At 41.5% G+C, this 12,062-nt stretch overlaps 1 protein-coding gene across 1 annotated transcript in view; it reads right to left on the bottom strand.

Moving 5' to 3' along the window:
- The window catches only part of LOC148436381 (uncharacterized), a 381,341-nt gene that overhangs the window by 126,524 nt on the left and 242,755 nt on the right, over positions 1 to 12,062 (bottom strand). The gene's annotated exons all lie outside the window — the stretch shown is intronic.

The following is a 12,062-nucleotide window of genomic DNA, read 5'->3' on the forward strand; positions in this document are numbered from 1 at the left end:
TTGTTGATCCTTATGTATCTTTGGTAAGATATAAATTACTGGGAGAACTGGATCTTACTTAATTACATATTTGGATTCTTGTTCACTTATCTCATCATTTACTGATCTTTGTATCATGATTTTTATATATTCAATTTTTTCACTGGGATTTCTGTTTAGAAGTTTGTCTCTACATCGGACCCATGCACACAATAGTGGTTGACCTGACCCTCCCACAGAATTGCTAAACTTCCTGTACGCAGTAAGAGCTCAGGCTGCATCTTCCATCGCAGGGGCTTAATTATTAATGTGCCTGTAATGGCCGAACGGTCACTTCCTGTCAATCAATGTGCAATGAGACTGCGTGCTCACTGTGATCGGTATCCAATCGCATTGGGCAGTTTGCGCGGGTGCACTGCCACTCATACGCATGCGCAGTGCAAAACAACTGGGTGCGTGCAAATTCGCATCTGTGTCCTTTGCTGAATCAGGCCCATAGTGTGTTGTAAACAAACAGTGAAGGGTTAAAATGTGTTATAACATTTTAACCCTTCACTGTTTATTATATATGTACTTCACTTTTTATTTTCATTCTTTATATGCAGCCTAGGCTGCTCTTAGCTATCTTTTACACTGCACTTTTCTTACTATGGTGGTGCCCTGGGGTGGCTTGGCTGGGCCAGTTTGGGGATGTCCTGCGCTCTGGATTTGAATCCTAGTATGTTAGGGACCTACCTGGCAGCGGTGGATAGGCCCATAACCTTGGCCAAGATTATGCCAAAAACATCTATTCATTGCAAAAATGTATTTATTTATATACAATCAGTTAATTTGGAGTTGAGCACCTGTACTTCTTTTTTTTGTGCATATATCAATTGTCTCCACAGGTAGTACGTCCAATTATATATATATATATATGTGTGTTCAAGGTGTGCAGTCTGAAGCCCATTTCCCATATAAACATCCATAACTATGACAATACCGATCACAATACTGACAAGTAAACAATCTCCCTTCACTGTCACAATACCGACAAAAGCCAACCAAGAAGTCACATCAGTCAGAGGAGTCTCGCTAAGTCCCGTAATTGTCCAGATCCGCCATGGAACAGACGGCAATGTAGATGGCTAACCCCAGGCTAATGCGCGAGTTCTGCCTTCATACACCATCTAAAAATAGCCGGCCATCCCGTTTACAACGGCCATACCTGTCCCTTAGTAGAGGGCAAGTAATAACCCTTTTACACCGGAGCTAAAACCCGGGTTTTTGAAGGGTTAACCCGGGCAGCTCCCTGGTGTAAAAGGGGAGAGGGTTGGATCGCCGGGTCGAGTGACCCGGCAATCCAACCCAGTTAACTAGCAGGGTTTAACACGGGCGTAGCCCGTGAAACCCTGCTGTGAGAACAGCGCACTCCGGGTCACGATGTCCTCGAGTGCGCTGTTAGCCGGCCGATTGGTCCGGCTTCAGTGGCGCTTGGAGATGACGTCATCTCCAAGCGACCACTTTCACTCCGCAAAAGCCGGGTCTATGCAGACCCGACTGCGGTGTGAGCGGCGCTGACTCGGGAATATCCTCACATACTGTGTATACGGGATACGTATCCTAATCCTACAAGGGAGATGTCTAAACATCATCCCCCCCCTTCCCCTAGCCTAATCTTAAACCTCATGCGGGGCCTAAAACTAACCCTCCCCCCATAGCTAACAGCTACTATAGTTTTGCTAACCTGCATTCTGGAAGCCATCCGTCGGGGTTCTGGCATCTAGATCTAGACAGACCTTTGAATATAGATGTCTGTCTTTAGTCCTGCCTCTAGCTTTAGAAGCAAATATGTAGTAGGCCTGCTTTTCTGCTGTGGGCATTTTTAATACCTCTCTCTCTCTCTCCTCCCTCCTCCCTCCCCCCCCCAGATAATGGTGCACTCCATGACCCATCGATAGCATGTCCCAGTGCCTTCTTTATCCCTGGCGGAGTCCAATATTGCAATTGTGGAAGCCGTCGCTCAGCCCAAAAAAATTTAACAGCAGGTAAATTAAACGTTTTGAAATCCAGAACCACATAAAATACATTGAAAGAGCAAAGTTCACCTAATACACACTTCAGCTCCTCCATGTGTCACTCCAGCCCCCTCCCTTACCATTCCAACCCTACAGCTCACAGGCGGCCTCCCCCAATGGCTCTCAGGCAATAGTGCCCCCGTGTATTTGTGGCCCTTATGCAGCGCCTCCTGTATTTGTGGCCCTTATGCAGCGCCTCCTGTATTTGTGGCCCTTATGCAGCGCCTCCTGTATTTGTGGCCCTTATGCAGCGCCTCCTGTATTTGTGGCCCTTATGCAGTGCCTCCTGTATTTATGCCCCTTATGCAGTGCCTCCCATTTTTGTGGCCCTTATGCAGTGCCTCCTGTATTTGCGGCCCTTATGCAGTACCTCCTATATCTTTGGCCCTTATGCAGTGCCTCCTGTAGCTTTGACCCTTTTGCAGTGCCACTTATGCATTGTCCCCTGTTGTTTTTATCACATATAGTAGTGCCCCGTATGCTGCGCCCCCAGCCTACTTAGTATAACTTACCTGACCACTTTGTCTTCTCCAGCCTCCGAGCGTCTCTACTGCTGCTGCTGCCTTGCGCCTCTGACTTGATCTAACTTTATCCATCGGGTGTGCAGGGTAGGCTCTGTACCGCGTGGGTAACAATGATTTCACCCTCGCAGTGCACTACTGGGAACGCTGCTGTTCTCTGAAGTAAATGCTTCTTTAGCCTTCGGTAGCTTCAGAGGCCAGCGTTCCTGTAAGCAGGGGTAGGAGCGGAGCGCCCTATGCAATTGCATGGGTCGCCTGCCCCTATAAACGGACCTGCATTTGTGTATACACAAACACACGCATGTTTAATTTTATATGGCAAGTCGATATTACATATTTTGATAAAAATACAATAAAGAGTTATGTTTATTATTATTTATTTAAAGTTAAAAAAATAATGCAAGCCATGTTTTATTCACAAAGCAAATCAACATAAATTTAGCAAATCAACATAAAATTTTAGTTTAACATTTACAAGCTAAAAAATATGAAATATACATTATTTCTTATTCATGCAAATAAAAAAGAAATACTTTGCTTAAGACAAATTAAACAATACATTATATGTTTTTCTTTGTATAATTTTGTTATTGTATTTGTATAAATGTTTTTTATTTATTGACTTGTATTTTTTAAATCCATTTTCACTAGTTCAAATTCCTCTATTAGCTATGAAAAAAAATAAGATTAAAATCTAACTATACTCCAATATGTTATTTAAAACAATAACACACAGTCCTAAATTATTGAAACAGTTCTTCTTTCGTATAATAAATATTTAGCCAACTATTTTCTATAGCTCTGTGTATGAAATTCTGACGGCTGGTAAGTATCTCACTAAATACTGACGTTGCAATCACAAACTCTGAAGATCCTGACTGGGCATGGTAAGTATACTAACCCTCCCCTTCTCCCCCAACCCCTAACTGGAACCCTCCCTTAGTGGTGCCTAACCTCCCCCCTATGGTACCTAACCTCCCCCACTGTGGTGCCTAACCCCAAGTCCCTCTTGGTGGTGCCTCAACCTAAAATCCCCCTCCCGCAACTTAACACTAACGCACCGGTTGTGCCTAGACCTAACACTCCCTTAACCTCTGAAACTTACCTTCTGCATGCCTACATTTTGCATTCTGTAGCTGGGAAGCTGACACTGGGCTTGATTCAGCACGGATAGCAATCCTGCACACGCACGCTGAAATGTTTTTGAAATGAATGCCATCACAATACACTTGGCTCAATACTTAGAGACGCAGCACAACATAAATCCTCCCCCTTCACACAGTGATTGCTCAGGCTGCATATAGGTTTGCAATGGATAAATTATACACACCCCTGCAACTTTATTCATATACAGTGACACGCCTGCACTTGCTTGACCACACTCCCACACCACCCACCAATGATACTTCATGTCAATCACTTCCAGGTGGGTCTGTGTATACATTGCAATCGCATTCCCTATTTTAGTGACTAGTTTGCACACACACTGTAACTAAGATGTATATACGAAGAATGAAAGAATCATCTGACTGCAGAGTTGCACTTGTGTTACTTGTAGAATTAGGGCCACTGTTTGTATTCTAGTAATGGTAATTACAGTGAGCATCCCTTAAGCTGGGATGATGACTATCCCTTTTTTATTCAAGTATTACTTTATCTTAAAACAAAATGTGGGGGGAGCCCCAGAGAATATATTGCACTTACCGTCTGCCCACCACCTTTACAGCTCTATGCCAGCCTCGGTGGTTCCTCCCTGTCTAGTGGCAGGCTGGTCCCTTCATACCGTCCCACTTCTCCTGGACACTGAAAGGTGGAGGAAAACAAACATGGCATGAAGCTTCAATCTTTTCCCAAAAGAAAAAACAACCAGCACCTTGTCCCCAAGTCCTACTCTCAGCCCGATATCCTCATGCTGTCATCACAGGGTCCTGCGCACCAAAGTAGGACACAGACCCCTTATGCCCAGTCTAACTCCAAAAAAATATACCGCCCAAAAAAACATCTTTTACCCCCCAAAAATAAAAGGAGTGTAACAAAACACATCCTCAGCCCCCGGCAAAAAATAAATCAATACATTTATAGGGTTACAATCAAATATCTATTTTACCTTTAAAAATCATGGTTCATCAGTTCTTGGTTCCGGGTCCTGTTCTTCCTGGCTTGAGAATTGCATCTGTTCCATTTCCATCCTCATCTGAAGCTCTCTATTTTCTTCATGTATTTGCTGGACTACACTGTATGTTGATGGCATTGCAACCTGATCAGTTTGTATACATATGCATATATGTGTGTGTATATATATATACAATGGATACAATGGCAATGCGTGTATACGCGGCGGCTGCACTTACCGTTGGTGCCGGTGATGGCGATTCCTATGGTCCGGGTGTCCGTGTGTTGCACGCTCCGGATGTGGTGTGGTTGTTCCTGTTCCTGCTTGTCGGAGTCCTGTGTGGTGACGGCGGCCGGTGTGGGATCACATACCCCCGCGAGGTGCTCCTTGGTCTCCGCCTGACTGGAGTTTGGAGTGGAGTGGCAGGTTCCGGAGCTGGTGGAGTGGAGCCGCTTGCGGGAGCTGTTGGGTCCGGCGCAGAGGCTGTGCAGGTTTCTGAGGGAGGGACAGCCCCGGGTAACCCCTCAGCCACAGGCATTGTGGGTGGAGCGGGGGTGGCTGGGATTGCTGCCGCTTCTGGAGCCTGTGTGTCTGCTGCCCCTGGAGTTACTGTGCCTGCAAGCGTGGCGGCCCTGGATGGGTCTGTCACAGCTGGGGTGGTGAGTGGTGGCTGGTCTGGAGACTGGAGTTGTGAGAAGAGCCATGTGCACGGCAATGGAAGTAGAGATTATGGGGGTGGGCAGCGCTCTGGAGGGGGGCATTTCTGGAGACTCGGTTATCCCTGGAGATGCAGGCAGGTTTGGAAGAGGCATCGGAGGAGGGAGAGGAGGCAAAAAAGGGGTAAACGAGCTGGTACTAGAGCCAGGCTCAATTTATGTTTTATCAAACCCCCTTTGCCTAGCTTATTTCTAGCAAATGTTCAGTCCCTGACTAGTAAACTGGACGAATTACATGTAGTTCTTTCATACATGAAGCATCTGGAGTCCTGCTCTGTATTAATTTTTACCGAGACTTGGCTAAATGACTTAGTTCTGGATACTGCGGTCTCTTTTGGAAACAGGATTCTGTTCAGAGCAGACAGAACTTCTTCATCAGGGAAAAGTAGGGGTGGGGGGCTGTGTTTGTATGTCCTGCGTACCTGGTGTATTGATGCTATCTGTATTGGTAATCATTGCTCAGTGGATATTGAATATCTGTCTGTCAAATGTAGACCCTTTTATTTGCCCAGAGAAGTTTCGGTGGCAATTATCATTGCCGTTTATATTCCCCCTCAGGCTAATGTGACAATTGCCCTGGGAATTCTTTATGAGAAAATTGCGAAATTACAATCTGTGTATGTTGAGGCAGTTTTTATTATAGCAGGTGATTTCAACCTGACCTGAGGAAAGTATTGCCTAAATTATATAAAAATGTATCGGCTCCAACTAGGGGCATGCGTACCTTGGACCAGGTGTATACAAACCTCAAGTCAGCTTATGAAACTGTTGTTTGCCCCCATATTGGCAGATCCGATCACATGTCCCTGTTTCTCATACCTGTTTACAGGTCATTAGTTAGGAGAGTGCGACCGGTCAGACGTCTGGTAACTATATGGCGGGAGGATGCACTGATTAGATTACAGGATATGTTGGAATTCACAAACTGGGATTTGTTTATTGATGAGAGTAGGGTAAATGGCGATATAGATATTGACTCTCTAGCATCATTGGTATTAGGTTACATCGGTTGCTGTACAGATAGTGTTACAGTAACAAAGAGTATTAAAATATTTCCCAACGTGAAGCCTTGGTTGAACGGGGAAGTTCGATCTCTACTCAAGGCTCGTGATAGAGCGTTTAAATCTGGTGATTTAGAAATGTTGAAATCTTCCAGGTGTGAATTGCGGAAAGGTATTAGGAGGGCTAAAATTAGTTACTCCGCAAAGATTGAAGCTAGAAGTCATGATAACAGGAATCCGAGAAGCCTGTGGCAGATGATCCAGGATATTACTGGTTGTAAAATAAAAAAGGAGGTGATTAGCAATGACAATAATCTATTAGCTGAAGATTTGAACCTGTTCTACTCTAGGTTTGATCAAGAGAATAGTTTTTCTGTTACGCCCCAAATTCCCCGGGTGGGGGAGTCTCCTCTTATGTTGGAGGAGTATGATGTGATTAAATGTCTACGTCGGGTTGATTTGTGTAAATCAGCCGGCCCGGATGGGATTAGCGGTAAAGTCCTCAAGGGGTGTGCAGACCAGTTAAGTTGGATATTAACGGTCTTATTTAATTTGTCCCTTTTTAATTGTGTAGTGCCGAGATGTTTTAAGAAGGCAAATATTGTTCCAGTTCCAAAAAAGGGGGTAGTAAAATGCCTTAATGATTATCGCCCAATTGCACTAACTTCATTGATAATGAAATGCTTTGAAAGGCTGGTATTAGGACATATTCAATCTTTTTTCCCAGCAGATTTTGATCCTTTTCAGTTTGCATATAGGAAAAATCGTTGCACTGATGATGCGGTACTTGCAGCACTTCACTCTATTTTAGCTCATTTGGAAGTGAGGGATTCTTATGTTCGGATACTCTTTGTTGATTTTAGTTCTGCTTTTAATACGGTCATTCCCGTCTCACTAACATCTAAGTTGTTTGACTTGGGGTTAAGTGGGTCTATTTGTAACTGGGTTTTAAACTTTTTAACTGATAGACCACAAGTAGTTAGAATTGGAGGTGCTGTGTCGGGGGAAGTGTTGATTAAGACTGGTGTTCCTCAGGGTTGTGTTCTCAGCCCCCTATTATACTCGCTATTTACCCACGACTGCGTGTCGACTTCTGATTCTGTGAAAATCATCAAATTTGCTGATGATATTGCAGTCGTTGGGTTAATTAGCGGGAACGATGAGTCCCATTATAGGAAAGAGATCAAAAATTTGGTTTCTTGGAGTGGTGATAATCACTTACTCCTAAATGGCGACAAGACAAAAGAACTGGTAATTGATTTTCGTAGGAGATGTTTAGAGCAGAAATTGCCAGTGTCTATTAACAACCAGGATGTTGATACAGTCGAGTCTTTTAAATTTCTGGGTATCCAGGTTGCGGCAGATTTGACATGGTCTTTAAATACACTGTCCCTAATTAAAAAGGCGCAACAGCGTTTGTTTTTCCTAAGACGTTTGAGGGCCTCGGGAGTTAGCAAAGTAACTATGCTAAACTTTTACAGATGCTCAATTGAGAGCATTCTGACGTTTGGTATCATTATCTGGTATGGCAACTGCACAGCGAGTGAAAGAAGTGCACTGGAACGGGTTGTTAGGACCGCCAGCAAAATCATTGGCGTGCAGTTGCCAACTATTCATGATGTTTATGGGCTTAGGGTTCTAAAGAGAACCAAAGGTATCATATCGGATCCAAGCCATCCATTTCATGAATTTTTTGATAAGCTCCCATCTTTAAAACGGTTCAGAGTACTTCGGGCACGTAGGAGTCGCTTGAGGGTTAGTTTTCTTCCATCTGCTGTGCGCATGCTGAATGCTATGAATGTATCTCTTTAGTTAATTTAATTTTATTATTTTCGTGAAATTGTTTGTGATAACCTTTACCATGGATTGCTATTCACTGTTTTTTTTTTAAAAAGTGCAATGTAATTTCGTCTGTCAAACTTGTTTTGCTGATGACAACAATAAATACAATACAATACAATAGATGTGGATCTACTTCAGAGGGTCTTATTTTTATATTGTCCGTCAACAGCTACAGTTGGTTTTTTTCAATCAATCTTGTGTTTGTGTTGCCTTGATGCTGCCACATTACCATATGGTTAAAGTGGCTGTCCATCTGTTGGAGACGACTAAAAAGCACATCAATCGTAGTCATTTGACGAAGTACTGGCCTACCGTTTCCCAACTGCATGAGTGATTTAGCTGTATATTTGAAATTTGGTTCATGCTCTGCGCTAGGCTGTTAAAATGTCGTCCCATCCTTTCCCGATCTTCTGTCCTTTGTTCTTCTATCCAATCCCGATCTTCTCTTCTCCTTTGTTCAAACCGTTCCCGATCTTCTCCTTTGTTCAAACGATTCGTGTTCTCATGTTTTCTGTTCCATCCATTCACGATGCTCTATTATTGCATTATTAATATAACAAAGTTAAAATTTTGTAAATAAAAATAAAGATATTAAAAAATTAAAACTTTTGAAATTTTTTTTATGTATAATATTTTTTGGGTCCTTACGAATAATCTCTCTTTGAGGTGCATTTTCTTCATTTGATTGCAAGTTTGGTGAGGATGGTCCTCCAGATGCAGTATCTATGTTACTCTCTATTGTACTTTATTCTCCTGCAATTATAAAAAACAATTATATAGATATATATATATATATATTTTAATGTAAAAAAACACATTTTTTATGTTGATTAATAGAAAAAATAAACAATTTTAAAATATTAAAATTTAATAACATTACATTATAACAACGGTATGTAGTGATAATGTTGATGTAGAACAGTACAATGAAAGAAACTTAGTCTTTGATTAGTTTAGAAACAGATATACCTGTGTTTTTTCCTTTAAGCTTCCAACATATTAATGTTTTACCAATGTCATAAAATTATATTCTGTTATGAGTATTGATAGCCCAAGAAAAATCACTAGTGGAGTGTGTGGTATATGTACTAAATCAGATTCCCTTTATGTAATCTTCAATTCTTGCAGAATCCCACAGTGAAGATTGGATGAATAAAAAAGTTGTGTACTCCACTCACTATGCAATAGGTGTTCTCAGGTATTTTAAGTTTAATTTAAACAAATGTGTACTGTACTCACGTATAGTCTAGATGTTCTATTTCCATAAGTCTTTTTCATTGATGAGACAGCTTTGTGATTTCACCCAAAAATATTGTGGATATTCACCAGAGTTAATTATAAATGTTCATTAACAACATACTGCTGGGTGTAAGCACAACAGATAACAGGAGTTCTCATACACTTTTACAATCTACTGAGAATAAGAAAACATTATAATCCTGTACCTTAGTTGAAGTCCAGTATATTATATAATCTTGCATCATGCTGCAATCATTTCATAGTAAACAAGATTACTATTCTCACTGCGCTTGTCCCTGAGGGACAGATGTACTAAGCTGTGAAAAGTTATACACTGGAAAGTGATAAACAGCCAACAACTCAGCTGCTAACTGTCATGTTTCAGGCTGTTTTAGAAAAATGATAGTTAGGAGCTTATTGGCTGGTAGTTTATCACTGTCCAGCTAATCACTTTCCAGAGCTTAGTACATTTGGAGCAAAGTGTTCGAGTGCACAGCTTCCCCGTTTCACAGTTACATTTTATCCACAAGTCTTTAAATGATAAAATTGTCTTAGCAATGAAAGATACTTTTATGGGAATAGAACATCTGTCTAATTTTGGATGAACTAACCACTATGAAGATGAAAAGTTAACCATATCATTCAGTTTTTACATATTTATGTCCAATTTATACATATACCCAGAGTGCAGTTTTCTTTAACTCGTGAACGAACTTTCTAAAAATAAATGCTCCCCACTCCAATTAACTAATGTAGTTGGGGTAGGGTTGGATTTAGGCACTAAGGGACAGAGGGCCTGATTTAGACCCGCTCGCGAGCACATAGCGCTCGGAACTGGGTCGATGGTTGGCCATTGCGCAAGCATGGCATGCGCGTGCACGAGCCCCGGAGCGAGTGAGAATTCACTCATTCTGGGGCTCGCTACAAAACGGGATGGCTGTCGATGTTGATCAACAGCTCGATCTGTTTTGTAGGGGGGGTGGCTGGACAAACAGGTGTTCCTTAAGGAACGCCTGCCATTTGTGGGCGGCCCTACTGACATCACAAGTGATGTTAGTAGTGGACTTCCTGCTCTATTAGAGGAGGAAGTCCACTCGGGCTTACGGTAGACGAGACCCTACCACAAGGATCTCGTCGCAAGCCTGATGATCACGACCATCGCCAGGCCACTCGGAAAATCTGTGGGTGGTCACTCACAGCTAAGCGGGTGGCCTAGAGGCAGATTTTTTTTTTTTTTAAATCCATCCTGATTCAGAGCGAGCTCTCACAAATAGTAAAGCACCTCTGAATCAGGCCCAGAGTTAGGTATAGGGTATGGTGAGTGTTAGGTTAACTGTACTTACTAGGTGAGATTTTAGGCTCTAACACTAAAAAATGAGGGTTAGAGTAATGAGAGGGTGAGGCATATAATATTGACCAAAATGTGTAGTAATGTTTGCATTGTAATTCTGACTAACTATTTCAATCACAACCATAATGGACAAAACACTGCTTTAAATTTTATAGCTTAAAAAGTAATTATAATCAATAATTATTCAATGTCTCTACTAAGTAAATACATTGTACATTTTGGTTAAACATGCATACCTGTGTCCAACATGGTTATTGCCGCGTCCTCTGTCCTTGGTTCACTTTTGCTGTCATGTTCTTCCTCAACAAAAGAAACTCTTCTTTTTATCTCTTCTCCTGTGTATATATATATATATATATATATATATATATATATATATATTAGGGATGTGCAGGCTCGGTTCTACTCGGTTCCATTCGGTTCTTTTTACCGGATCTTATTGGGTTTCAGCTGTCACGAGTTTTGGATAGCCAATAAGATTCGGTAAAAAGAACCGAACGGAACCGAGTAGAACCGAGCCTGCACATCCCTAATATATATATATATATATATACAGCACAGCAAGCGGCACTCGAAGACTTTGTAGACAAATTTAATGTGTCATCAATTTGTCTACAAAGTCTCCGAGTGCTGCTTGCTGTGCTGTTTATATGGTGGGGACTTGTTCTCTGTTCTCAGGAAGGCACCAGAGCATTTCCCTTATTAACCTTTTGAGTGCCGGATCACTACTGTAGGTATATATATATGTATATATATATATATTTATTTTTAAATCATTTAATAATAATTTTATGTATAACGTTCAAAATTTTTTAAAGCAAAGTAAATAACTATATTATTTACTTCCATTTTTGATGGTGTACATTGCATGTTTCTTTTATTGTAATTGTTTCCTTCTTTGTTGGTCTGTTTTTTTTACTGCTCTTCTTTGGCGTTCCTATACAATAACCACAATAAAAATTGGACATTTAGTTCTGACAATTACAAGTCTTAAACCTCACTACTTATAAAAACAGAAAAAAATAACCAAATAATCATTTTAAATTACATACATACGTAAATACATACCTTGTGAGCTATTGCCTGGAACTTCTTCCTCCCTGACCATATCGAACTGTGTCTGTATCTTCTTTTCCCATTCTTTCTCCAGGTCATTTCCATCTTGGATTTTGGTATTAGTTGCCCTTTTACAGTCACAAAGCCTCTTCTTGCATTTTTACGGTGTGCGTTCTGTTTTACCGAC

This window comes from Taudactylus pleione, unplaced genomic scaffold (assembly GCF_031769625.1).
Source record: "Taudactylus pleione unplaced genomic scaffold, aTauple2 ptg001781l, whole genome shotgun sequence".
In the NCBI taxonomy this organism is placed as follows: Eukaryota; Metazoa; Chordata; class Amphibia; order Anura; family Myobatrachidae; genus Taudactylus; species Taudactylus pleione.